The sequence below is a fragment of the Hyla sarda genome, chromosome 5, assembly GCF_029499605.1.
Source record: "Hyla sarda isolate aHylSar1 chromosome 5, aHylSar1.hap1, whole genome shotgun sequence".
In the NCBI taxonomy this organism is placed as follows: Eukaryota; Metazoa; Chordata; class Amphibia; order Anura; family Hylidae; genus Hyla; species Hyla sarda.
The window spans coordinates 173,000,833-173,028,186 of record NC_079193.1 but is presented as its reverse complement, the minus strand read 5'-3'; the positions used below and the strand labels follow the sequence as shown (position 1 = coordinate 173,028,186).

General features: G+C 42.6%; 1 protein-coding gene across 9 annotated transcripts in view; it reads left to right on the top strand.

Annotated features, from left to right (window-relative positions):
• LOC130273638 (poly(rC)-binding protein 3-like) overlaps positions 1–27,354 on the top strand; it is a 744,530-nt gene that overhangs the window by 336,873 nt on the left and 380,303 nt on the right. For all 9 annotated transcript variants that reach the window (XM_056520776.1, XM_056520775.1, XM_056520770.1 and 6 more), the window contains one exon: positions 14,235–14,395. The gene's annotated coding sequence lies outside the window, so the exon portion shown is untranslated. The remainder of the gene's footprint in view (positions 1–14,234; positions 14,396–27,354) is intronic.

Genomic DNA, 27,354 nt, shown 5'->3' with positions numbered 1-27,354 from the left:
CCCCCTATTTCTCAAGCTTACAAATGTGCTGCCGCCGGTGAGAATTCAAAAATCCCTAAGCATATTTAAACACTGATTAAGTCATTTAAAGCTTGCAGTGTGTCGTGTTCTGGATATTTGGACCAATATAAACATGTCTTGTTAGAAACATGTTTTGCTCCTGGGGAATAAATCCTCGCATCTCCGATTCCTAAACACCTTCATTTATTTATTTTTTTATTTTTTATTTTATTTTCCCATTTCAACTGCCTGCAAAACATAAAATATTATTGTCAGCCGGTGATACGCAACCGATTTCTGTCGCGTCTCTCACTTTAAAAATGTCTTACGCTTTAATTTTCCCAGCAAAAGATATGAGACTGTTATTAATGGCGCTTTATAACAACCGTCTAAAGAACACAAGCCTGCTGCTATACTACGACAATTTATATCTTATATGCCTTCCAGATAGTATAGTCAATGTGGAGCAACAATAACAATGCTGTGGAAGAGAGAAATGAATAAAATAGTCTCACGTCTACTAGACAGTAAACAGAGCTGCTAAAAAGAAATCTATCTCTGATGTTTAAAAATGTATATTTCTTACAAAGTAAAACAAGGACATTCCATTACCGGGAGATGCCTAATATAAAATTTATTGCACTGAAACATTTCAGGAGGTAGTCAATGCCGGGCCTTTATTGTCTTTATTATTTAATGTGTCACTTAAAGTTTCCCCAATGAGCTTCAGAGAAAAAAAAAAACTTGTTCTTTTCTATCTAGCAGACTGTCTCCGGGGACAGAAGCTATAAAAAGAAGCAGGAGCAGCAAGTTGCCTCGAGTGAAACTACTCCTATCACAATCATTTGTTAAAGTAGAACAATCTTAGATTTAATAACAAAGTACATAATGAAAACACCAGCCCTACAATATAGTATATAAGGTGAGGTGTTTAACCCCTTTTCACACACTACATTATAATATTGCTTTGTGAGGAACTTGTGGTCCCCTCACCCTGCCATACTAATACATCATGTTGATCATTCTTGCTCAGGATACTAAGCCCATGCATTCCCTATGTAAACTCGCCTTTGATGGGATTACAGCATGCAATTGGTTTGAATGGCTGCTGGGGATTAAATGGGCACTCTCAGAATTAAAAAAATGTATATGTTGTACATCTTGGCCAAAAAAATAAAATAAATAACCTTCCTATTATACTCAATAGAAATCTTGGCTTATACAAAAAGACAATTAGGGGTCCCCATAGCATCTAGAACATAATCCTGCCAGGCTGCAGCATCATCTATGTCCCAGCTAAAACACTTGCTGGGAAAAAGTCCAGGAAGTGAGGACAAGACTAGCACTGTGCTCACTCCTGTCCTGTCTATGAGACTTCTGTCTGAAAACAAATAGGAGGAGGTTACAGAGCAGCCTGCAGTGATTGGATAAGGAGGTCCAGCACTGCACAACAGACTCAAGGAGGAAGTTAAGGAAGTAGAGGCTTAGTATGTGCACTGTGCAGGAGAAAAGAAGACAGATGGAGAAACTGTATACCTGAAAGTTGTGTCATTTCTCCAGAGCATCTACAGTGTCTGTAAAAGTTAATTAAGGCTTCACTCTAAAGCAGTTTCCTTCTTTAGAGTAACCCCTCCCTTGCTAGTCTGCTGCTGTATGTACACAGTGCTGTATCCTATATGTAATCCACCCCCCTCCATCTTCAGCAGCTTTTCGGTTCTTAGTGTAACCACTTACTTGCTGTGGTGCTTCAATTTTTCTTTCTGCTCACGTAACACTTTGCAAACCAAGTGCATCTATAACCCTTTCTCACCCACATGCCATCTACAGAAGCCTACTGTGAAAACAGTGACAGCCTGTACAGTCCAGTGCATTTTCACAAGCACTGTGAGGGGAATTCATAGGCAATTTAGATACATCTGCTTTCCGTGCAACTTTTCTGCAACTTTGTACCGCACAGCCAATTTGTGAGAAGAAACTGGTCACATTCAAATCAGAATAATCATGTCCCCTCCCATAGACATGAATGGAGGAGGTGGGATGTGACGTCACTAGGGGCGTGGCCGTGACATCACATCCCTGTCTTGGAGGAAGCGCCCGGCACAGAATGCGGGGGCTGCACCGAGATCCTTTGGATAGGGGATGAGATGTATAAAGCCGGAATACCCCTTTAAACTAAATGTGTTCCGAAGCCTGCCACAGTAGTTTAAATAGTGGTTGTATGCCATCTCCAAGGATCATACGATCATCTCCAAGAATCATAATACATGGCACGTTGTGTTGGCATCTCTCCACATACACAGCGCATGCACCAACTTTACAAATTGAATCTAACAGCAAAAGAAAAGCTGCCAACACCATAAGCCAATCTGTTATACCAAGTTACAGTGTACAAGCTTATATCATTACTGAGAACATCTTGCCATATTCTGCATTATATTTACAGCAGACAAGGCTTCATTACCAGTTTACTAAACTAACTGATCACAGGTTTACTGCAATTTGCTATCCATATTGCATATAAAGGATTAATAATAGCTTCCTCTACAGATACACTTAGTGTCATAAAAGCGTAGCATTTAAGTGATGCTATCACCATTACAGTGACATTTATGAGATCCTGCATTACATGGTCTTTAAAGGAGTCACCTTGCTACCACTCTATTACGGAACTAAGCTAGAATATTTATAACAATACCCTTGATGGATAAAACAATAAGACTTGCCATTGTATACAGTGCATACAAAAAGTTTATAAAGCTATTCATTTTAATTTTTTTCTCATTTTGATGAGTTATGTTGCAGACCTGTGCTAAAAAAAATACATAGTTTTCCCCTCAATTGGAAACAAAATGTTAGAAATCTTAGCTTTTTGTTGAAAAGGAAAAACTAAAATATTGCATTGACATAAGTATCCAGACCCTTTACTCAGTACTTAGTTGAAGCACCTTTGGAAGCGACTACAGCGTCCGGTCTTCCTGGGTATGATGCTCTAAGGTTTTCAGACCTGGTTTCTGTTGCCAGAAAGTTAAACAGATTTGTAAATTACTTCTATTAAAAAAATCTTAATCCTTCCAGCACTTATCAGCTGCTATATGATCAACAGGAAGTTCTTTTCCTTTTGAATTTCCTTTCTGCCTGACCACAGTGCTCTCTGCTGACACCTCTGTCCATTTTAAGAACTGTCCAGAGTAGGAGCAAATCCCCATAGAAAACCTATCCTACTCTGGACAGTTCCTAAAATGGACAGAGGTGTCAGCAGAGAGCACTGTGGTCAAACAGAAAAGGAAATTAAAAAATAAATGAACTTCCTGTGGATCATACAGCAGCTGATAAGTACTGGAAGAATTAGATTTATTTATTTTTTTTAATAGAAGTAATTTACAAATCTGTTTAACTTTCTGGCACCAGTTGATTTAAATTTTTTTTTTCCAGTGGAGTACCCCTTTAAGTTCAAGTCAGGGCTTTGCTGGGACGCTCAAGGACATTCCCTAAGACACTCTTGTGTTATAGAAGGCTATGTGCTTAGGGTCATTGAGGGGAATTTATCAAACCATTTAGACTGCTTTTATCATGTGTGACTTTTTGTGAAATGGCATGGGCCAAATTTAGAAGTTATCACAGAACTGCCCTATAGAACTATTAAAATGGCTCTATGCGACAATTATATTAAGGTCCATGAGACAATTGTCACACAGCCGCAACTTCTTTGCGACATTTAACTAAAACAAAGTAGAACAGTTCTATGGGGATTCATCAAAGTGCATGCACCATTTGGTAAATTTGGCGCATGTCCATCACTTTCTCTGCGACATTTGTGCTCTAAACAGGTTTAAAATTCACACAGTCTTAGTAAATGTCCCTCATTGTCTTGTTGGAAGGTGAAACATTCTACTCTGGATCAGGTTTTCATAAAAAATACCTTTGTACTTTGCTCCATTCAGCTTTCCATCATTCTTGATCTGTCTTGATTGTCTTATCTATTGAAAAACACCCCCACAGCATGATGCTGTTTCCACCATGCTACACTGTATGGATGGTATTGGACAGGGGTTGAGCAGGGCCTGGCTTCCTTCAGACCCTTAGAATTGAGGTCAAAAGCTTCAATATTGGTTTTATCAGACCAAAGAATTTTATTGCTCACAGTCTTGGAATCCTTTAGGGACTTATCTGCTACTCCAGTCAGCTTTCATGTTTATTTATTTATTATTTTTTTTATTTTTTTTTTTTACTGAGGAAAGACTTCTATCTGGCCACTCTGCCATAAATCCCAGATTGGTGAGTGCTGCAGTGATTTGTAACCTTTTGGATGTTTTTCCCATATGCACAGATGATCTGTGGAGCTCATCCAGGGTGGCCATTGATTTTTAGGTCATTTCTCTTACCAAATTTGGGGAGGTGGCCAGCTCTAGGAAGAGTCCTGGTTGTTCCAAACTTTTTTCATTTAAGAATTATGGAAGGCACTTTGCTCTTGGGAACTTTCAGTAGAACAACATTTTTTGTATTCTTGTCCACGTAATCCTAGCTCTCAGCTCTACAGGCAGTTCTGTCCCCCTCATTGCTTGATTTTTTTCTCTGATGTGCATTGTCAGCTGTGAGCCAATTTACAGGATGATACTTAAGGATATGTCTACACAGTGGAAATTTTTTGTAATGTCTGCCCAGGAAACACGGCTGGACGTTTCATAAAGAGTGGGCACAAAGGCTAGGGCCGCTCGGACTACATTGCTGTCTATGGAAAGGGTGCATTTCTGAGCAGCCTTAGGTTTAAGCTGAAAGAATGAAAGAATGAACATGTTTATGCTTTAGGCCAGTGGTGTTGCTAGGGTTGGTGTCACCTGGTGCGGTACAAAATAGTGTCACCCCCCACCACTGCAAGTATTATTTTTTTTAGCCCTATCTCATTCTACCCCCCCCCCCCTCCTTCAGTGCTGGCTCAAGGCATTGTAAATAAGCACCTTCCCTAATAAAAGTCTGAATCTAAAAAATTTGAATTTTCTCTCTCTCTATCTTCCAACGGGTCCGTGCAAAAGGACATATGCATATGTTCCACTGATCTCCTGCGCTCCAGAACGCAGCATAGAAAATCTGCGGAATTCCGCAATTCGCAACAGATTCCAAACTAATTACAAAATATTGGAATTCCGACAAAATTGCAGCAGAAATTCAGCATAATTCTGTCTTCTCTAAACACAGAATTTTGCAGAAATTTAAAGGGGTATTCCAGGAAAAAAACTTTTTTTCATATCAACTGGCTCCAGAAAGTTAAACAGATTTGTAAATTACTTCTATTAAAAGATCTTAATCCTTTCAATAATTATCAGCTGCTGAAGTTCAGTTGTTGTTTTCTGTCTAGCAACAGTGCTCTCTGCTGACATCTCTGCTTGTCTCGGGAACTGCACAGAGTAGAAGATGTTTGCTATGGGGATTTGTTTCTAAACTGGGCAGTTCCCGAGACACGTGTCATCAGAGAGCAATTAGACAGAAAAGAACAACTCAACCTTAGCAGCTCATAAGTACTGAAAGGATTAATATTTTTTAATAGAAGTAATTTACAAATCTGTTTAACTTTCTGGAGCCAGTTGATATATATAAAAAAAAAAATTAAGTTCAATGGAATTCCACCCACAATTCCACCCACAATTCTGCAAAAATTTTAAATTTTGCGGAATGCGGAAATTTTGCTGTGTGACTGGGACAGCAGAATCCCACTGAAGTAAAAGGGCAGTAAATTTTGGGGGAATCTCCAGTGGAATTCTTCTGTGGTATTCCGCATGGAAAATCTGCTGTGTGAAGCCTAATAAAAAGTATGAAAATAAACGGTTTATCAATAAATAAAGTGTAAAAAATAAATAATGACTTGTACAATAAAATGATAATGTTATTTATCCCGCATGGTGAATACTGTAAAAAAAAAGCAACAACAAACAATCCAAGAATCGCAAATTTCGATCCAAAACATGGAATAAAAATTATCAGAAGGTAGCATGTATCGCAAAAATTGTACCAATAAAAAGTACAAGCGCAAAAAATATGCCCTCACACAATGGTGTTGGACAAAAAAAAATATAAAAACAGTTAGGACTGTCAGAACATGGCAACACAAAACAAGGGAAAAAAAAGGATTTTGTAAAAAGAAAGAACATAAAAAGCTATATAAATTGTGTATCACCATACTTGTCCTGACCAACAGAATAAAGATAACATAATAGTTACCGCAGAGTAAACGCTATTAAAAAATTTATTTAAAAAAATGCCAGAAATTTTCCAATTCTCAAATATTTAGAATTTTTTTTTTTACTAAAAATGTTGCATGCATTAACAAAGATTTACCACTAATAAAAATACACAATGTCATGAAAAAAAACAATCTCAGAAACACTTTACTCAGTAAAAGCATGTAAGTGGTATTGCCACTTAGAGAGACAGACACATGGTATCGCTATGTGCCTAAATGTCCAAAATATTAAAATATAACCTTAATTAAATCACACAGCCAATGGCGTAAACGTAACAAAGAACAAAGTCCAGTATTGCGTATTTTGGTCACTTCATAAAGCAAAAAAAAATTAATAATAATAAGCGATCAAAAACTTTAATCAAAACAAAAATGGTACCAATATAAACTAAAGATCATGGCGCAAGAAATGAGCCTTCATAATGCCCCATATATGGAAAAATAAAGGAATTATAGGGGTCAGAAGAGGAGAATATTAAACATACATTTTTGTACAAAAAGTTATAATTTTTTAAAAGTAGTAAAATTAAACAAAACCAATATAAATCGGGTATCATTGTAATTGAATGGACCTACAGAATAAATATAAGGTGTCATTTTTGCCAAAAAACGACCTGCGTAGAAACGGAAACTCCCACAAGTTTCAAATTTTTTTCCAGTTTTGCCCCACAAATATTTTTTTTGTTTCACTGTAGATTTTGTGGTAAAAGCACAATTGGTGATGCATATGTCCGTAGGTGGGAAATTGAAAGTGTTACAGCTATTAAAAAGCTAACCGGAGGACGCTTGTCCGGGATTCCGCTGGCCAGCGAGCAGCATCTGACCTCTGCCCTGATACAGGCGAAGTGACGTCACTCCACCTGCACCGGGACAGGCGCACCTGGGTCATGGTGTCACCCCACATGGGGGTGTCACCCGATGCGGTCTGTATCCCCCGCACCCCTGTAGCAATGCTACTGCTTTCGGCTGACGATGAATCGGAAATTCCGCTGTGTGCATGGTGTAGCAAAATCCCATTTAAAACAATAAATCTCTTCTGCAACTTTTCCGATGCATTCAGCTCAGAAATTTCATCTTGTGACCAAAGCCTGACCACAACAACTCCATTTTTAACTCTATTTCTTTAGAAGCCACATAATCCTGTGTTTTTGTTTGTTTTTGTTGTTTGTTTGTTAATGCTTTATTTTTTGTTTCTTTTGCACTTTTTGGGCTAAAACTCTACACTTGTTTTATAAGAGTTGCATCCTTAGCCTTTTTGTGACTTTCCTATCCAACAAATAAATTCCATGCATGTAAAAAAATGCCATAAAATGCTCTCTGAGGAGAGAGAGCAATTTTTCTAAGGAAATTTGGGGACAGGGCCAGATTCCCTCCCTTTCCCCAGCCGATTCCCTCCCCATCCCCAGCTTTCCTATTTACCTATCCAGGGGCCACGGCGCGCTCCTGCAGGCTCCGGCGGGGTCCTGTGCTGTCGCTGTGCGCTGCACAATGACGAGTGATGTTGCGTTGAGGACGTCACTTGTCAGCACACGATAGCACAGGATGCCGCCGGATCCTGCAGGAGTGTGCCCCTGGATAGGTAAATATGAAACTGGGAGGGAATCGGGCAGCGGGACTCTGGCCCTGCAGAAGCCGCTGCAGTTACATAATTTAGGTCAGAAAGACTTTATCAGCTTATAACATGCAGATAGACTTTGAGCTAAAAATGTTAGCTTTAAAAAATGTGTGTTATACACCGATACATACGGTATATGAAATTGTTTTGGCTGGAAGCCATATTGATAAATGTATAATCCTTATGCCAGACACTTTAGTCTATTTAGGCCGGGTTCACACAGCTGAAAATGTGCGGAATGTCTGCCTGGAAAACATGGAGGATGTTAGGACCATAGATGGCAATGTATTTCTGAGTGGAATCCCCAGAAAGGATAGACAAGTCATAGAAACATCTGCCACGGAAATTCTGCCGTGTGCATAGTGCAGCAGATTCCTATTGAAATCTATGGGACTCTGCTGCAGCGGAATGTCCGTAGGAAATATTCCTGCCGTGTGAACATAGCCTCACTCACCAAAAAGTTTTCATCCTGATGTAAACTTTATAGAAAAAAAAATGTTCCCCAGCCTCCTTGGAAATTTCAACCCTGACATTGACTTAGTTCATGCTGTGTTGGCAACACAGCACCAGAGTGCTTATCACACATTTTTTATTTATATGCTTTGGAGAACAATTTTCAAAGAAGCACATTACGTAGGTTATGTTTAAAGTCTGTGAGCTGCTACAATCTCTCTGTGTACATGTGACATCTGTAAGATTTAGCTGCAGGTGTAATGTGCTTACAGAAACACCACTTGCTCAGCTAAATTGATATTGAAAAGAAAAATTACAATCTTTTTCTTCTCCTGCTCTATATAGACAGAAACATATTTAAAATTGCTGCATGCAAACCTAAAGTGATATACCTGCTTGGGTAGCATAAACATATGCAGTCTATATTTTTATATATTTTCACCGGGAATATGATTTTATTTTGTAAAGTTATTTTAGAACCAGCCACTGTACATATGAGCTTAGTCCAACCTCCAACAACTATACTATGGTGTTCAATGGTTTTAACCACAGTCCATTGAATTCCTTAGGTAGTGGTCTCGGTTCACAAGGCATTTCCATGTGGAATCCTGCATAAAATTCTGCTTGGAAATTTAGTTGCAGCAGAGGCATATTTTTCAATCAGATTCTGCTGCATCAGGCAAATGGCGGAATTTCCATGCCGGAATCTGCTTTGGAAATTCAAATCATACTCTAGTATGGAATGTGTACAATGAGTATGAGGTCAGTGGATGAAATTCATAATAGACAATGTGACAAATGTTGCAATACAAATTCTTAGAATTGTATCCCATAAATGATATTAGAACAAAAAACACATTAATGAATGTGAGTAGCATATACATAGCCGTATGAAAATAACAGTGCTATCATAGTAAAACTATCTATAATAACATATCGTATATTCTCGAGTATAAGCCGAGTTTTTCAGCATGATTTTTCGTGCTGAAAACGCCCCCCTCGGCTTATACTCGAGTGAACTCTCCGCCTGTCAATCCCCAGTGGTTTTCAACCTGCGGACCCCCAGATGTTGCAAAACTACAAATCCCAGCATGCCCGGACAGCCATCGGCGGAGGTCCGCAGGTTAAAGAACACTGCGGCCTTCTTCATCATCCAGACCCCCCTTTAGTTTTCCAGTCACCTCCCCTCGGTGGGAAGGAAGGGTGAGCTGGTCCGGGCCAACTATGCTGCAGGGACCGTCCGGTGGGGAGGGTTAGTCATTCCAGCCTGTCCATTTTCACCAGGAGGCCTTCTTCTCCGCTCTGGGATGGCCCCAGACTAGTGACGTTGCCTTGACGACGACACACACGAATGTTCAAGCGCAGGTACGTCTTCTGCTCACGGATGTCCCTGTGCGTCGTCGTCAAGGCATGCTAAGAGTTGTAGTTTTGCAACATCTGGAGGTCTGCAGGTTGAAGACCACTAATGAAGGGATTGACAGGTGGTGATGATGAAGGGTGGGGAATGATGATGGGGGTCTGGATGATGACAGGGGGGATGATGACAGGGTGATGATGACGGAGTGATGATGACGGGGTGATAATGACAGGGTGATGATGAGGGGGTGTTATTGACGTGGGTCTGGATGATGACAGGGGGGGGATGATGACATGGGGGGATGATGTATTTCCCACCCTAGGCTTATAGTCGAGTCAATAACTTTTACTGGGTTTTTGGGGTAAAATTAGGGGCCTCGGCTTATATTCTGGTTAGCTTATACTCGAGTATATACGGTACATGTACTTGTGTATATACTATAGTAACATATGAAAGAAAACAAAACGGATAAAGTAGCAAATATGGTTAAATAGTAACAATAAACAGTGCAAATCAAAAAAGCTTAGCATCATAGAATATACCTGATGGCATAGACAATTGATAAAAAACAATATCCATATAAGAATGGCCAGATGGGAGGATTTTTTAGTTTTGTGTAAGTTTTTGTCATCTTTCCTGTGCTTATTTTAGACATGTTATTTTGGTTGCATATCACTTAATAGATCTCTCCCTTTTTCAGATTAGATGGTGCACACCAGAAATCAGACAATTGTTTAGTCCATTTTTATTATTATCTACTTTTCGGTAAAAAGTGAAAACAGATTGAATTTGCACTAAATAATGAAGGTCTCTTAAATCTTAAAGGGGTACATTACTGTACTACTTCTTCCTCTATATGTTTTTATTTTTATGGGGCTGCATAGACTTCTATAGGGAAAAAGTCAGATTTGTTTGACAGCCAGGGAGTGAGCTGTACTCTGTCCCAATTTCCCTGGCTTATAACTAACAATTTTAGAGGGTCACGGGAGTAAATCCTGGTGTGATCAATACTTTTGACATAACTATGCAACATTAAGATTAACACTAGTTATGATTATCAGTAATAATAATTATCACTAGTTATTACTGCTGCCACAGAGGGGAGAAGCACCAGTGGCGTCTCCTGCATTCAAATTTAGGGGGGGCACATGGGGGGCCAGTGACAAAAGTGGGGGGGCAATTTTAAAACGTGCGTATGTGTATATATATATATATATATATATATATATATATATACACACACACACACATATATATATATATATATATATATATATATATATAAACACACAATGATTTTTTTTCCGTTTTTGCTATAGATTTTTGGGTAAATGACTGATGTCATTATAAAGTAGAATTGGTGGCGCAAAAAATAAGCCATCATATGGACTTTTAGGTGCAAAATTGAAAGGGTTATGATTTTTAAAAGGTGAGGAGGAAAAAACAAAAGTACAAAAACGGAAAAACGCTCGGACCTTAAGGCGTTAAAACTTTTGGACACTACCATCAACTTTGATAGCGGCATCTAAAGTGTTAATGTCGGACATCAGCCTGATTGGTGATGTCTGGCATTAGCCGAGGGTTCTAGCTAATGATTTATACAACACAGTGGGAGCAGGCACCGTGCGTACACATGCGCCTTGTGTCCTTAGGGCTCATTTACACGGATGTATCCCCAGCATATTTTACGCTGCGGATCCCCCGACAATGCACACATCGCGGCTGCTCTCGGCCTAGTTCAGAGAGCAGGAGCGGCCATGATGAGTGCGAGTATACACATCAAAGCATGTCTGCACGTAGCGGAGGATTGCCATTATGAGCAGGCACAGATGGAGGCAGCACTGTAGAGTCCATTGTCAGCGGATCCGCAGCATAAAATACACTGTGGATCCACCCCTGAATGAGCCCTTAGGATACGCTCACACGTACAGGATCTGCTGCATATTTTCTGCTGCTGATTTTGCTACCTATTGAAGCTAATGGGTTGCAAAATCAGCTGCACAAAATATGCAGCAAAAATATGCAGCAGATCCTGTACATGTGAATGTACCCTTGAGGGGTTAATGAGGGGTTAATGTGTTCACATGTTGTCCTTCCAGAGGGGTCACTTTCCCTCCTCCAGTGTCCACAGGTCACCAACAGGTCACATTACCAGAACAATTTATGGAAAAATCGCGGCAAAAATTGCGCTGTTTTACCGCGATTTTTTCACCGCGCAATTTTTGCCACGATTTTTCCCAAAAATTGTTGTGATAATGTGGCCTGTTGGTGACCTGTGGACACTGGAGGAGGGAAAGTGACCCCTCTGGACTGCTACCATACACATGACCCAGCCCCGGTTATACTGCTGATCAGGGGGAGAGAGGGAGGACACAGGACATCACTCACCTCACATGAAGTGGCCGCTCTGCTGTGTGACCTGTCAGCTCTCGGCCTGTCCGGTGCTGGGGGCGGAGCCATTAATGTATCGGGACATCCCTATTTATTTTAAATTGGGGGGGCCCAAGGGGGGGCACGGCCTGATGTAGGGGGGGCCATGGCCCCCTCTGCCCCCCCCCCTAGCGACGCCACTGAGAAGCACTCACCCTGTGCCCCTCTAATCCTATCACAACTATAGTTGGGTCTAAGTGAGTGGTCCTCATCGGACCTTTTGGTGTATTGTATACTTTATTTGTGTATTTTCTACATCTGTTCCCCTAATAAACCCCACATTACTGTGTGTACCTATGTAGAAGGATGGGAAACATGTCGGGACTATGATGAATTGTTGTGTTCATTGATATGATCAGATTGTGTTGTGTGGGAAATTACAATATTTTGGTTGGTATGGGTTTAACATTTGAGCTCTATGTGGTTAGCCCCTTGTTTTATCCTACTTTTTTTTTTTTTTTTTTTTTGTATCTTGATTTAGACATTTTCTCTTTTTTTTCAATCACAATTGAGGACAATTTATTTTATGTGTCAGAAATAAAGGTTAAGTTTTAATGAGCTAACGTTGCATTCACTGGGACTGTCTGTATTAAAAATTAAAACACAAAAATGTGGAAAAGCACTTAGGAGTACTAAAGATGCCACTTTCATAAGACCGCAATATATATATATATATATATATATATATATATATATATATATATATATATATATATCATTATTCCTTAAGTATGACCCTGGGAGAGAGCAAAAAAATAAAAAATTTGTAAAGTAGTATATGAGACATTGTTAGAGTAGGTAACATACACAATTCCCCAAAATTAAATTAGAAGTTCTGTTAGTCCTAAAATTTCCAATTAGTCCCAAAACAACAAATAGTGTCTTGTCACAAGTTGCACATAAATATTGACTTCTACACTTACCAATTTTTAAAATGCAAGTATACAGAAATCGGCGAGCCTGCTCAATGATGGCTGGAGGTTTTTACTAAGAATGTTACCCCGATAATAATGAAACTCTGAAAAAAATTAGGCTGCCTTGATTAATATGTTCATGTGGAGATTGGTAAAAGTAAATCCAAAGAATAGCAGCATGACATCCATCACTACAGCTGCAAACAAAGACACATATCCAAAGAATGTATGCATTCTTAATAAGCACTTTTTTCTTGGATCATATATAAAATATCTCCATGCTTTGGGAAGTGCCAAATGTCAAGCTGTTTTTCTTTGGCATCTTCTGTTGGGCTGCTCAGTCTGTAACTGAATAGTAGGCACTCCACCTACGACAAAGATCAGGTGAGTGACTGTGGTTATTCATATACAGCATTTATTAAAAGGTGAGTATGTCTTTTTTTTAAATAATTTTCACCATTTAAAGCTTTTTATTTTTATTTAAGTGGATGACCAACCTAATTAAAGGGTTATTCCAGCCAAAGACATCTTATCCCCTATCCAAAGGATAGGGGATAAGATGTCTGATCCCTGGGGCCCGCGATCAGACATGAATGGAGGGGGCATGGCATGACATCACGAGGGGGCGTGGTGTCACATCTCCAGTCACTGATACACAGAGCTTCCTGAGACTGGAGCAGCAGCCCTGCACAGAATGTGGATGTTGCACGGAGATCGCGGAGGGTCCTAGTGGCGCCAACCCCCCCCCCCCCCCCCCGTGATCAGACATCTTTGGCCGGAATACCCCTTTAATGGTGCTCTATTAGAGTCGACAATGGGGTTGCTTTATCTATGTGTACAGTATAGTAAAGTTAACCTGCTGAGGTTCCAAGAAGAAGTAGAAGCAAAGGCAACTGGCATCTTGGTCTCTCCACTTTCTTCATTCTTCTATACACTTCTGCTTATATAATGTTGACACTACTGAAGATGAAAACAAATAATTATGTGTAGAGTAAAAATTAAAATCTTAATTAGGTAATTTGTGATTTTCATATGATACATTTGCTATTATGGTGGTAATGACTGTTATAATAACAATTTTATTAGGATTGCTTAGCTAATTAAATGTTACTAATACCCATATATAACTAATAATGAGTGTATATGTTTATAAGTGTGTCTTTATATAAACTGTATATAGCTATCTATTCAGCTGGCATGCATAATGAAGAGATGCTCTTTTGTCAATAGGTTGGTGCAGTGATTGCTTTACGGAAGGGAAGGTTTTGTAACGTGGCTCATCTAATTGAACACTAAAGGAGCTTGATTCATAAACACCTTATTGTTCTCCATGATCTGCCAAGTATGGTGCTCGTGAATCAGTAAATCAATAGAGACGACAGTGAATACAAGTAAGTTGTTGAAAATTGAAGTACTTGAATGTGACGTTACTGTTCACTATAAAAGGGTCAGTTTGCTTTGCTTCTCTAATGCGTACATGTTTCTGGTTGATTCTATTTAAATCCTTACAGACCTCAAATGTATTAATCAGTATAAAAGTGGTATAATAGCAAGGCTGCTTCTTCACTATAGGGGAGGTGGTATATTATGTATACAGAATAACATACTATTCATTTTTACAGCACATATGAATAAGGCCTTAGCGTAAAACACCACAGTAAGGCTAATATTATTATTCCCTGGGAACTGTAGCACGTGGGAGTTCTTTATTGTTTGCATTATGTTTATCCAGCCTTGCTCTATACAAATATGAGTTTTCAGCAATATAAGTTAAACTATAACTCTCTGGTTTACATACCAGGGATTGTAAATCAATGCTAATATTTACTAGGCAGGCTTCACTGTTAAGGTACCCCGGCACAGCTAAGTTTGAACCATTCCTTGTGACTTGAAGTGAACCTGTCACATTGGCCTAGAGACATGGCAAAAGTTTTGATCAGTGGGGGTCTGGGTATTCAGACACCCACAAAACGCTAGAACCAGCGGGGAGAAGCAAGTGGCTGAATGTGTTCTCTTTCTGTCTCCCTGTATCACTGCAGGAGACAGTCCCATAGACTTCTATAGAAATCTGTCCTGCCGAAAGAGTGGAAAAAGAACGTGATTAGCGGGTCCAACTCATGGTCCTTATATGATCAATGAGGGTCTGAACACCTAGACTCTGACCGATCAAAATTAATGACATATCTCTAGAAAATGTAGAAGATTTTTTTTTTTTTTTTTAAGTATCAGTGCTCATTTAATGGCATGTTAAATAGCAGGAAATCAGTGTAAAGTTATGTAATTGGATAATGGGTGTGTATCATACTTTACAAATAAAGATGGTAGAACTAGGGAAATTCATGTGATTCCCCAGTGGCCATGACTGTTACGCCGAGCGCTCCGGGTCCCCGCTCCTCCCCGGAGCGCTCGCTTCACTCTCCCCGCGGCAGCGCTCCGGTCACGTCCTCTGACCCGGGGCGCTGCGATTCCGCTGCCAGCCGGGATGCGATCCGCGATGCGGGTAGCGCCCGCTCGCGATGCGCACCCCGGCTCCCCTACCTGACTCGCTCTCCGTCTGTTCTGTCCCGGCGCGCGCGGCCCCGCTCCCTAGGGCGCGCGCGCGCCGGGTCTCTGCGATTTAAAGGGCCACTGCGCCGCTGATTGGCGCAGTGGTTCCAATTAGTATATTCACCTGTGCACTTCCCTATATCACCTCACTTCCCCTGCACTCCCTTGCCGGATCTTGTTGCCTTAGTGCCAGTGAAAGCGTTCCTTGTGTGTTCCTTGCCTGTGTTTCCAGACCTTCTGCCGTTGCCCCTGACTACGATCCTTGCTGCCTGCCCCGACCTTCTGCTACGTCCGACCTTGCTTTTGCCTACTCCCTTGTACCGCGCCTATCTTCAGCAGCCAGAGAGGTGAGCCGTTGCTAGTGGATACGACCTGGTCACTACCGCCGCAGCAAGACCATCCCGCTTTGCGGCGGGCTCTGGTGAAAACCAGTAGTGACTTAGAACCGGTCCACTAGCACGGTCCACGCCAATCCCTCTCTGGCACAGAGGATCCACTACCTGCCAGCCGGCATCGTGACAGTAGATCCGGCCATGGATCCCGCTGAAGTTCCTCTGCCAGTTGTCGCTGACCTCACCACGGTGGTCGCCCAGCAGTCACAACAGATAGCGCAACAAGGCCAACAGCTGTCTCAACTGACCGTTATGCTACAACAGTTACTACCACAGCTTCAGCAGTCATCTCCTCCGCCAGCTCCTGCACCTCCTCCGCAGCGAGTGGCCGCTCCTGGGATACGCTTATCCTTGCCGGATAAATTTGATGGGGACTCTAAGTTTTGCCATGGCTTTCTTTCCCAATGTTCCCTGCATCTGGAGATGATGTCGGACCTGTTTCCCACTGAAAGGTCTAAGGTGGCTTTCGTAGTCAGCCTTCTGTCCGGAAAAGCCCTGTCATGGGCCACACCGCTCTGGGACCGCAATGACCCCGTCACTGCCTCTGTACACTCCTTCTTCTCGGAAATCCGAAGTGTCTTTGAGGAACCTGCCCGAGCCTCTTCTGCTGAGACTGCCCTGTTGAACCTGGTCCAGGGTAATTCTTCCGTTGGCGAGTATGCCGTACAATTCCGTACTCTTGCTTCAGAATTGTCCTGGAATAATGAGGCCCTCTGCGCGACCTTCAAAAAAGGCCTATCCAGCAACATTAAAGATGTTCTGGCCGCACGAGAAATTCCTGCTAATCTACATGAACTTATTCACCTAGCCACTCGCATTGACATGCGTTTTTCCGAAAGGCGTCAGGAATTCCGCCAAGATATGGACTCTGTTCGCACGAGGCGTTTCTCCTCCTCGGCTCCTCTCTCCTCTGGTCCCCTGCAATCTGTTCCTGTGCCTTCCGCCGTGGAGGCTATGCAGGTCGACCGGTCTCGCCTGACACCTCAAGAGAGGACACGACGCCGTATGGAGAACCTCTGCCTGTACTGTGCTAGTACCGAACACTTCCTGAGAGATTGTCCTATCCGTCCTCCCCGCCTGGAAAGACGTACGCTGACTCCGCACAAAAGTGAGACAGTCCTTGATGTCTACTCTGCTTCTCCACGTCTTACTGTGCCTGTGCGGATGTCTGCCTCTGCCTTCTCCTTCTCTACAGTGGCCTTCTTGGACTCTGGATCTGCAGGAAATTTTATTTTGGCCTCTCTCGTCAACAGGTTCAACATCCCGGTGACCAGTCTCGCCAGACCCCTCTACATCAATTGTGTAAATAATGAAAGATTGGACTGTACCATACGTTTCCGCACGGAGCCCCTTCTTATGAGCATCGGATCTCATCATGAGAGGATTGAACTTTTGGTCCTCCCCAATTGCACCTCGGAAATTCTCCTTGGACTTCCCTGGCTTCAACTTCATTCCCCTACCCTGGATTGGTCCACTGGGGAGATCAAGAGTTGGGGGTCCTCTTGTTCCAAGAACTGTCTAAAACCGGTTCCCAGTAACCCTTGCCGTAACTCTGTGGTTCCTCCAGTAACCGGTCTCCCTAAGGCCTATATGGACTTCGCGGATGTTTTCTGCAAAAAACAAGCTGAGACTCTACCTCCTCACAGGCCTTATGATTGCCCTATCGACCTCCTCCCGGGTACTACTCCACCCCGGGGCAGAATTTATCCTCTCTCTGCCCCAGAGACTCTTGCCATGTCCGAATACGTCCAGGAGAATCTAAAAAAGGGCTTTATCCGTAAATCCTCCTCTCCTGCCGGAGCCGGATTTTTCTTTGTGTCCAAAAAAGATGGCTCCTTACGTCCTTGCATTGACTACCGCGGTCTTAATAAAATCACGGTTAAGAACCGCTACCCCTTACCCCTCATCTCTGAACTCTTTGATCGCCTCCAAGGTGCCCACATCTTCACTAAATTGGACTTAAGAGGCGCCTATAACCTCATTCGCATCAGAGAGGGGGACGAGTGGAAAACGGCATTTAACACCAGAGATGGACACTTTGAGTATCTGGTCATGCCCTTTGGACTGTGCAACGCCCCTGCCGTCTTCCAAGACTTTGTCAATGAAATTTTTCGTGATCTGTTATACTCCTGTGTTGTTGTATATCTGGACGATATCCTAATTTTTTCTGCCAATCTAGAAGAACACCGCCAGCATGTCCGTATGGTTCTTCAGAGACTTCGTGACAACCAACTCTATGCCAAAATTGAGAAATGTCTGTTTGAATGCCAATCTCTTCCTTTTCTAGGATATTTGGTCTCTGGCCAGGGACTACAGATGGATCCAGACAAACTCTCTGCCGTCTTAGATTGGCCACGCCCCTCCGGACTCCGTGCTATCCAACGCTTTTTGGGGTTCGCCAATTATTACAGGCAATTTATTCCACATTTTTCTACCATTGTGGCTCCTATCGTGGCTTTAACCAAAAAAAATGCTGATCCCAAGTCCTGGCCTCCTCAAGCAGAAGACGCCTTTAAACGACTCAAGTCTGCCTTTTCTTCGGCTCCCGTCCTCTCCAGACCTGACCCTTCCAAACCCTTCCTATTAAAGGTTGATGCCTCCTCAGTGGGAGCTGGAGCTGTTCTTCTACAAAAAAATTCTTCCGGGCATGCTGTCACTTGTGGTTTTTTCTCTAGGACCTTCTCTCCAGCGGAGAGGAACTACTCCATCGGGGATCGAGAGCTCCTAGCCATTAAATTAGCACTTGAGGAATGGAGGCATCTGCTGGAGGGATCAAGTTCTCCTGTTATTATCTACACCGACCACAAGAACCTCTCCTACCTCCAGTCTGCCCAACGGCTGAATCCTCGCCAGGCCCGGTGGTCTCTGTTCTTTGCCCGATTTAATTTTGAGATTCACTTTCGTCCTGCCGATAAGAACATTAGGGCCGATGCTCTCTCTCGTTCCTCGGATGCCTCAGAAGTTGAACTCTCTCCGCAACACATCATTCCACCTGACTGCCTGATCTCCACTTCTCCTGCCTCCATCAGGCAGACTCCTCCAGGAAAGACCTTTGTTTCTCCTCGCCAACGCCTCGGAATCCTCAAATGGGGTCACTCCTCCCATCTCGCAGGTCATGCGGGTATCAAGAAATCTGTGCAACTCATCTCCCGCTTCTATTGGTGGCCGACTCTGGAGACGGATGTTGTGGACTTTGTGCGAGCCTGCACTATCTGTGCCCGGGATAAGACTCCTCGCCAGAAGCCCGCTGGTTTTCTTCATCCTCTGCCTGTCCCCGAACAGCCTTGGTCTCTGATTGGTATGGATTTTATTACTGATTTACCCCCTTCCCGTGGCAACACTGTTATTTGGGTGGTCGTTGATCGATTCTCCAAAATGGCACATTTCATCCCTCTTCCTGGTCTTCCTTCTGCGCCTCAGTTGGCTAAACAATTTTTTGTACACATTTTTCGTCTTCACGGGTTGCCTACGCAGATTGTCTCGGATAGAGGCGTCCAATTCGTGTCTAAATTCTGGAGGGCTCTCTGTAAACAACTCAAGATTAAATTAAATTTTTCTTCTGCATATCATCCCCAGTCCAATGGACAAGTAGAAAGGATTAACCAGATCTTGGGTGATTATTTGCGACATTTTGTTTCCTCCCGCCAGGATGACTGGGCAGATCTCCTCCCATGGGCCGAATTCTCGTATAACTTCAGGGTCTCTGAGTCTTCCTCCAAATCCCCATTTTTCGTGGTGTACGGCCGTCACCCTCTTCCCCCCCTCCCTACTCCCTTGCCCTCTGGTCTGCCCGCTGTGGATGAAATTTCTCGTGACCTTTCCATCATATGGAGAGAGACCCAAAATTCTCTCTTACAGGCTTCATCACGCATGAAGAAGTTCGCGGATAAGAAAAGAAGAGCTCCCCCCGTTTTTTCCCCTGGAGACAAGGTATGGCTCTCCGCTAAATATGTCCGCTTCCGTGTCCCTAGCTACAAGTTGGGACCACGCTATCTTGGTCCTTTCAAAATTTTGTGTCAAATTAATCCTGTCTCTTATAAACTTCTTCTTCCCCCCTCTCTTCGTATCCCTAATGCCTTTCACGTCTCTCTTCTCAAACCACTCATCCTCAACCGTTTTTCTCCCAAATCTGTTCCTCCCACTCCTGTTTCCGGCTCCTCGGACATTTTCTCGGTCAAAGAAATTTTAGCTGCCAAAAAGGTCAGAGGGAAAAATTTTTTTTTAGTGGACTGGGAGGGTTGTGGTCCTGAAGAGAGATCCTGGGAACCTGAGGACAACATCCTAGACAAAAGTCTGCTCCTCAGGTTCTCAGGCTCTAAGAAGAGGGGGAGACCCAAGGGGGGGGGTACTGTTACGCCGAGCGCTCCGGGTCCCCGCTCCTCCCCGGAGCGCTCGCTTCACTCTCCCCGCGGCAGCGCTCCGGTCACGTCCTCTGACCCGGGGCGCTGCGATTCCGCTGCCAGCCGGGATGCGATCCGCGATGCGGGTAGCGCCCGCTCGCGATGCGCACCCCGGCTCCCCTACCTGACTCGCTCTCCGTCTGTTCTGTCCCAGCGCGCGCGGCCCCGCTCCCTAGGGCGCGCGCGCGCCGGGTCTCTGCGATTTAAAGGGCCACTGCGCCGCTGATTGGCGCAGTGGTTCCAATTAGTATATTCACCTGTGCACTTCCCTATATCACCTCACTTCCCCTGCACTCCCTTGCCGGATCTTGTTGCCTTAGTGCCAGTGAAAGCGTTCCTTGTGTGTTCCTTGCCTGTGTTTCCAGACCTTCTGCCGTTGCCCCTGACTACGATCCTTGCTGCCTGCCCCGACCTTCTGCTACGTCCGACCTTGCTTTTGCCTACTCCCTTGTACCGCGCCTATCTTCAGCAGCCAGAGAGGTGAGCCGTTGCTAGTGGATACGACCTGGTCACTACCGCCGCAGCAAGACCATCCCGCTTTGCGGCGGGCTCTGGTGAAAACCAGTAGTGACTTAGAACCGGTCCACTAGCACGGTCCACGCCAATCCCTTTCTGGCACAGAGGATCCACTACCTGCCAGCCGGCATCGTGACAATGACAGCCCATCCTACTGTTGTATTGGGTGAAGGTAATGTCAGGGTTGCTATTGACCACAGCATCTAAGAGGTTTACCTGCCAGGATTAGAATTATTCCTGATTCTGGCAGTCATGGAAGGAGCTTGGTCATGTGGGAGCGTTATTTTTTTTTTTTTTTTAGTATTTAGCATTTGTTGGGCACTTATGTTTATGCAAAGTTTTCACAGTGTACAAGGCATGTCTGGGAATTATCCAGTGATGTAATATGAAAATTAGAGACTTTTATTTAAGAATATACAACATTATACAATTATGGCTCAATCCCCTTTAAAGTATGCACCTTAGGACATCACACAGTTTTCCCAGTCTCTCTTCTACTGTTTAAAACATTCCAAAATCTATTGTTGGAATCTCCATCAGCTGCCATGTTGTATTTTACTAAATTGATGGTCTGAAATCTCTTACCTTTCAAAGGTGATTTTTGTTTTTTGAAAGTAAGAGAAGTGCAAAATCTGAGCAACAGTTACTTGACCATATTTGCTAAGTTTGTGCCACACTTTTATTTGTGCGGCACTTATTGCATAGTACTACTCCTTGTCACACAGAACATATTCTTATTCAGCTGCATCTAGCGCCACCACTGACTAGTAGAGTGAAGTCATTATTATTCATGCATTTGCATTCCTGTCCAGTCTCCTTGCCTGCCAGGTTACATTGATGTCACTCAAACCGTTCTCATTATATTAACAATGAATGGATACTTTCCAGACAGATTTTGTATTCCATAAAGCTTCAAAATTGGTGCTAAGAGTAAATATCAAAACTTGTTAGATGCTATTTACTGTCTTTTATTCTAGCTTACACTATTATGTCTAATTGAAAGTCTGTAACTTCACCCACTGTGTATCTTTGTATCTTAAGCTTTGCATATAAATTGAGAATATTAGCTCTCAGTTGTACTGAGAAAATTCTATTTACAATTGGTTGCTTGTTATTTTAAACACTTGCTTGTTGCAGGTTTAAAATCTAAAATAAACCAAAAAATTGTCTGTACAGTTCATTACCATTGTTTATTTACAGTTGGGGGGTCGATGGATTGTCTCCAATGGCATTCAAATATCTAGCAATGGGTATATTACAAATAACAGCACATTGAAGGCATTGTCCCAGCAGCAGAATATGTGCTTAAATTTCAAGGTTGCTTCTGATGCCATGACCTACTCCGAAATTATCATGACCTGGATATGGATTATTTGGATGATCTGTAGACTTGCATTGGAATCTGGCATATTGATCTCCATATCAAGATAGTTTTGTAGCAGGTCACAGAATCAGAAGCAACCTTGAAATTTAAGCACATATTCTGGTGCGGACACATTAATTTAAAGAATAGCTCCCAACATCCTTTTTTTTTTCTGTTCCTTCCTATTGCCCATCTATCCCTAACCCCCTCCCTCCCTTAAAATTTTGTTTTACTATCTTAGAAATGGCTTTTCGTCTACCTGGTAGTGTGCTCACTTACCAGGCAGACTTCCCCAGCAGGCGCGACGTCACTGATGCCTGTAGGGGGCCGACTTCTACCCTTAGCTCATTTATACAGGGCCCCTCCAACTGTTTCACCACTACAACTTCCAGCTTGCCGTGACATCTATTGGCTGTCAGGGCATGCTGGGAGTTGTAGTGGTGAAACAACTGGAGGCACCCTGTGTTGAAAACAATATCATTGTTACGGCCACGCAACCCGCCACCCCGAACCCTGCAACCTGCTACCACGAACCCGGCAACCCACTCCCCCCCTCCACCCTGAAAAAGACATACCCAAGTACAGGAGTGGAGTGCAGGACTTAGCAGCAGCAGCGTGTGTATGCAGGGAGGGGGGCCGACGTGCGAGCCAATGCGCGCATCCTCTGTGTTCTCAGCACTCGCTCCCGCCTGTCTGATTGACAGGCAGGGAGCGAGCGCAGGCTGACTGAATTAGGACTGATTGCCCGGCCGGCATTGGTCCTAATTCACTCATGACGTCACGGCAGGCTGCAGCCGGTTTTCAAATGTAAAAGAAACTATTTTAATTGAAAAAAAAAATTCTGAAACTATTTTAGAGATATGTTGTAGTACACAAGTACTACAACATTTAAAAAAAAAAAAAAAAAAAAGGTTGGTGGCAGTGCCCATTTAAGGTTAAATTTAAGGTAGTATTTATTCACACATTAATGACTGCTCATATGCTTAGTGATCGGGCTTATTACAGCAGAACATGAATAGCCTGGCACTGGCCTCCCATACCCGGCAATGTGGGAATTTGACTGTCTCATGACAAAACTGCCAAGGCCCTAATAAATGCCCCCAGGAGTTCCATCTATGTGCACCTACCCAGCTTTGCCTCTGGCAGACCAAGTAGATTACATGTCAGAATGATGCTGACATGCATAACACTACACTACAGTAGTAGTTCCGAGTATTATAAAGATACATATTTGCATAGTTTTTGCTGTTGAAAAAGGACATGAGTCCATCAGATTCAACCTATAACCTTTGAGCCAGGCAAAAAACCCTTATGATGCCGATGCCAGTTGAACCATACAAGGGGGAAAGATTTGTTTCTGACTCCAAATTAGTGTTGAGCGGCATAGGCCATATTCGAATTCGCGAATATTCGCGAATATATGGATGAATATTCGTCATATATTCGCGAATATTCGCATATTCGTAATATTCTCGTTTTATTTTCGCATAAGCAAAAATTCGCGAATGCGAAAATTAACATATGTGAAAATTAGCATATATATAATTAACATAAGTGAAAATTCGCATATGCGAAAATTTGCATATGCAAATTTTCGTATATGCGAAAATTCGCACGCACAGTAGTATTAGAGCCTTCTTAACACCACACAAGCTGGAAGCAGAGAGGGATGATCACTGTGATGTGTACTGTGAAAAAAAATAAATAATAAAAAAAATGAATATTCGTAATTACGAATATATAGTGCTATATTCGAGAATATTCGCGAATTCGCGAATATGCGATATTCGCGAATAAAATTCGCATTTCGAATATTCGTGAGCAACACTACTCCAAATACGTCAATCAGAATAAATCCCTGGATCAACATATATCTATACCCATAAATCTAGTTTTCATAATTTGTTATATTACATTTTTCCAGAAAAAAATCTGGAAAATTCTTCTCTGTAATCCCTTTACAGGGTCATTGATAAACATATTGAAAAGAAGGCCCAGAGTGGACCCCTACTGTACCCCACTTGTAACTGTAAACCACCCTATATTTTCAATCACTAAGCCATTTGCTGACACATTTATGTACCAACATTTTGTGTGGTACAGAATCAAATGAAAGAAAAGAGCAATCTTCAGCTCACCTCCCACTGGTCTTGCACGGATCCTAAGCCTGGCCCAGCTTGATACACAGTATGAGAAGAAATTCGAAGTGGATCCAACAATTCCAATAAAACATCGATTTTATTCGTTATTCAACAGCATAAAAATATCTCATGAGTAGCTCTCACAGCACACCACCTAGCCAGTGGTACACAGCAACATGGCTGCGTTTTGAGCACATGCGAGCTCTTGATCAACAGATCAAGAGTAATCAAGAGCGCACATGCGCTCGAAACACGGCCATGTTGCCTTAGAAAAGTCCAGATTTACAACATCAACAGCTTCACCCTGGTCCCATCTATAACTGACCGGATGCTGATGTTGTGTTATAAGGATTTTTTCATTTAGATACTTCAGAATAACATCTGTCAAGAAACTCTCAAATATTCTACCAACAATAGATGTTAAACTCACACAAGCCTACAGTTCCCAGGATTCCTTTTGACCCCTTTTGAATGGCAAACATATAACTTTCTGATAAACCATACCCCCTTGCAGGGCCGTTTGAAGGAATTTGGGGGCCCCAAGCAAAATGGACATGGAGGCCCCCCCCCCTTGATGTTCACGCACGTCACGCTCTAGGGCCGGCGTCAGGACGTAGTAACGCCGGCCCTTGAATGCTGGGAGCGCGACGTGGGAGAACTTCGATACGAGGCCCCCACATTAGGTGCAGCACAGTTCCCCCATGTTAGCTGCGGCACAGTTCCCCCCGTGTTAGGTGCGGCACAGTTCCCCCCACGTTAGGTGCGGCACAGTTCCCCCCACGTTAGGTGCGGCACAGTTCCCCCCACGTTAGGTGTGGCACAGTTCCCCCCACGTTAGGTGCGGCACAGTTCCCCCCACATTAGGTGCAGCAGAGTTCCCCCCACATTAGGTGCAGCAGAGTTCTCCCCACATTAGGCTAGCAGTGTTCCCCCACATTAGGTGCAGTATAGTTCCCCACATTAGGTGCAGTATAGTTCCCCCACATTAGGCTGTAGTTCCCCCACATTAGGTGCAGTATAGTTCTCCACATTAGGTGCAGTATAGTTCCCCCACATTAGGTGCAGTATAGTTCTCCCACATTAGGTGCAGTGTAGTCCCCCACATTAGGTGTAGTATAGTTCTCCCCACATTAGGTGCAGTACAGTTCCCCCACATTAAGTGCAGTATAGTTCTCCCCACATTAGGTGCAGTATAGTCCCCCACATTAGGTGCAGTATAGTTCTACCCACATTAGGTGCAGTACAGTTCCTCCACATTAGGTGCAGTATAGTTCCCCCACATTAGGTGAAGTATAGTTCCCCCACATTAGGTGCAGTATAGTTCTCCCCACATTAGGTGCAGTATAGTTCTCCCCACATTAGGGGCAGTATAGTTCTCCCCACATTAGGTGCAGTATAGTTCTCCACATTAGGTGCAGTATAGTTCCCCACATTAGGCGCAGTATAGTTCTCCACATTAGTATTGTCCCCCACATTAGGTGCAGTATAGTTCTCCCCACATTAGGTGCAACTGTACATGCATGCTTCATACACACACAACACACTGAACACATTACATACTGTACATGCGTCATACACACACACTGTACACATTACATACTGTACATGCATCATAAACACACACACACTGTACACATTACATACTGTACATGCATCATACACACACACTGTACACATTACATACTGTACATGCATCATACACACACATACTGTACACATTACATACTGTACATGCATCATACACACACATACTGTACACATTACATACTGTACATGCATCATACACACACACACACTGTACACATTACATACTGTACATGCATCATAAGCACACACACACTGTACACATTATATACTGTACATGCATCATACACACACACACACACACTGTACACATTACATACTATACATGTATCATAAACACACACACTGTACACATTACATACTGTACATGCATCATACACACACACACTGTACACATTACATACTGTACATGCATCATACACACACACTGTACACATTACATACTGTACATGCATCATACACACACACACACTGTACACATTACATACTGTACATGCATCATACACACACATACAGTACACATTACATACTGTACATGCATCATACACACACATACTGTACACATTACATACTGTACATGCATCATACACACACATACTGTACACATTACATACTGTACATGCATCATACACACACACACACACTGTACACATTACATACTGTACATGCATCATACACACATACATACTGTACACATTATATGCTGTACATTCATCATACACACACACATACTGTACACATTACATACACACACATACTGTACACATTACATACTGTACATTCATCATACACACATTCTGTACACATTACATACTGTACATGCATCATACACACACATACTGTACGAATTACATACTATACATGCATTATATACACACATACTGTACACATACTATACTGTACATGCATCATACACACACACACACTGTACACATTACATACTATACATGCATCATATACACACATTCTGTAAACATTACATACTGTACATGCATCATACACACACACTGTACACATTACATACTGTACATGAATCTTACACACACACTATACACATTACATACTGTACATGCATCATACACACACAGATACTGTACACAGTACATACTATACATGCATCATACACACATACTGTACACATTACATACTGTGCATGCATCATACACACATAGTGTACACATTACATACTGTACATGCATCATACACACATATTGTACACATTACATACTATACATGCATCATACACACATACTGTACACATTACATACTGTACATGCATCATACACACACACAATGTACACATCACATACTGTACATGCATCATACACACACATACTGTACACATTCCATACGGTACATTCATCATACACACACTGTACACATTACATACTATACATGCATCATACA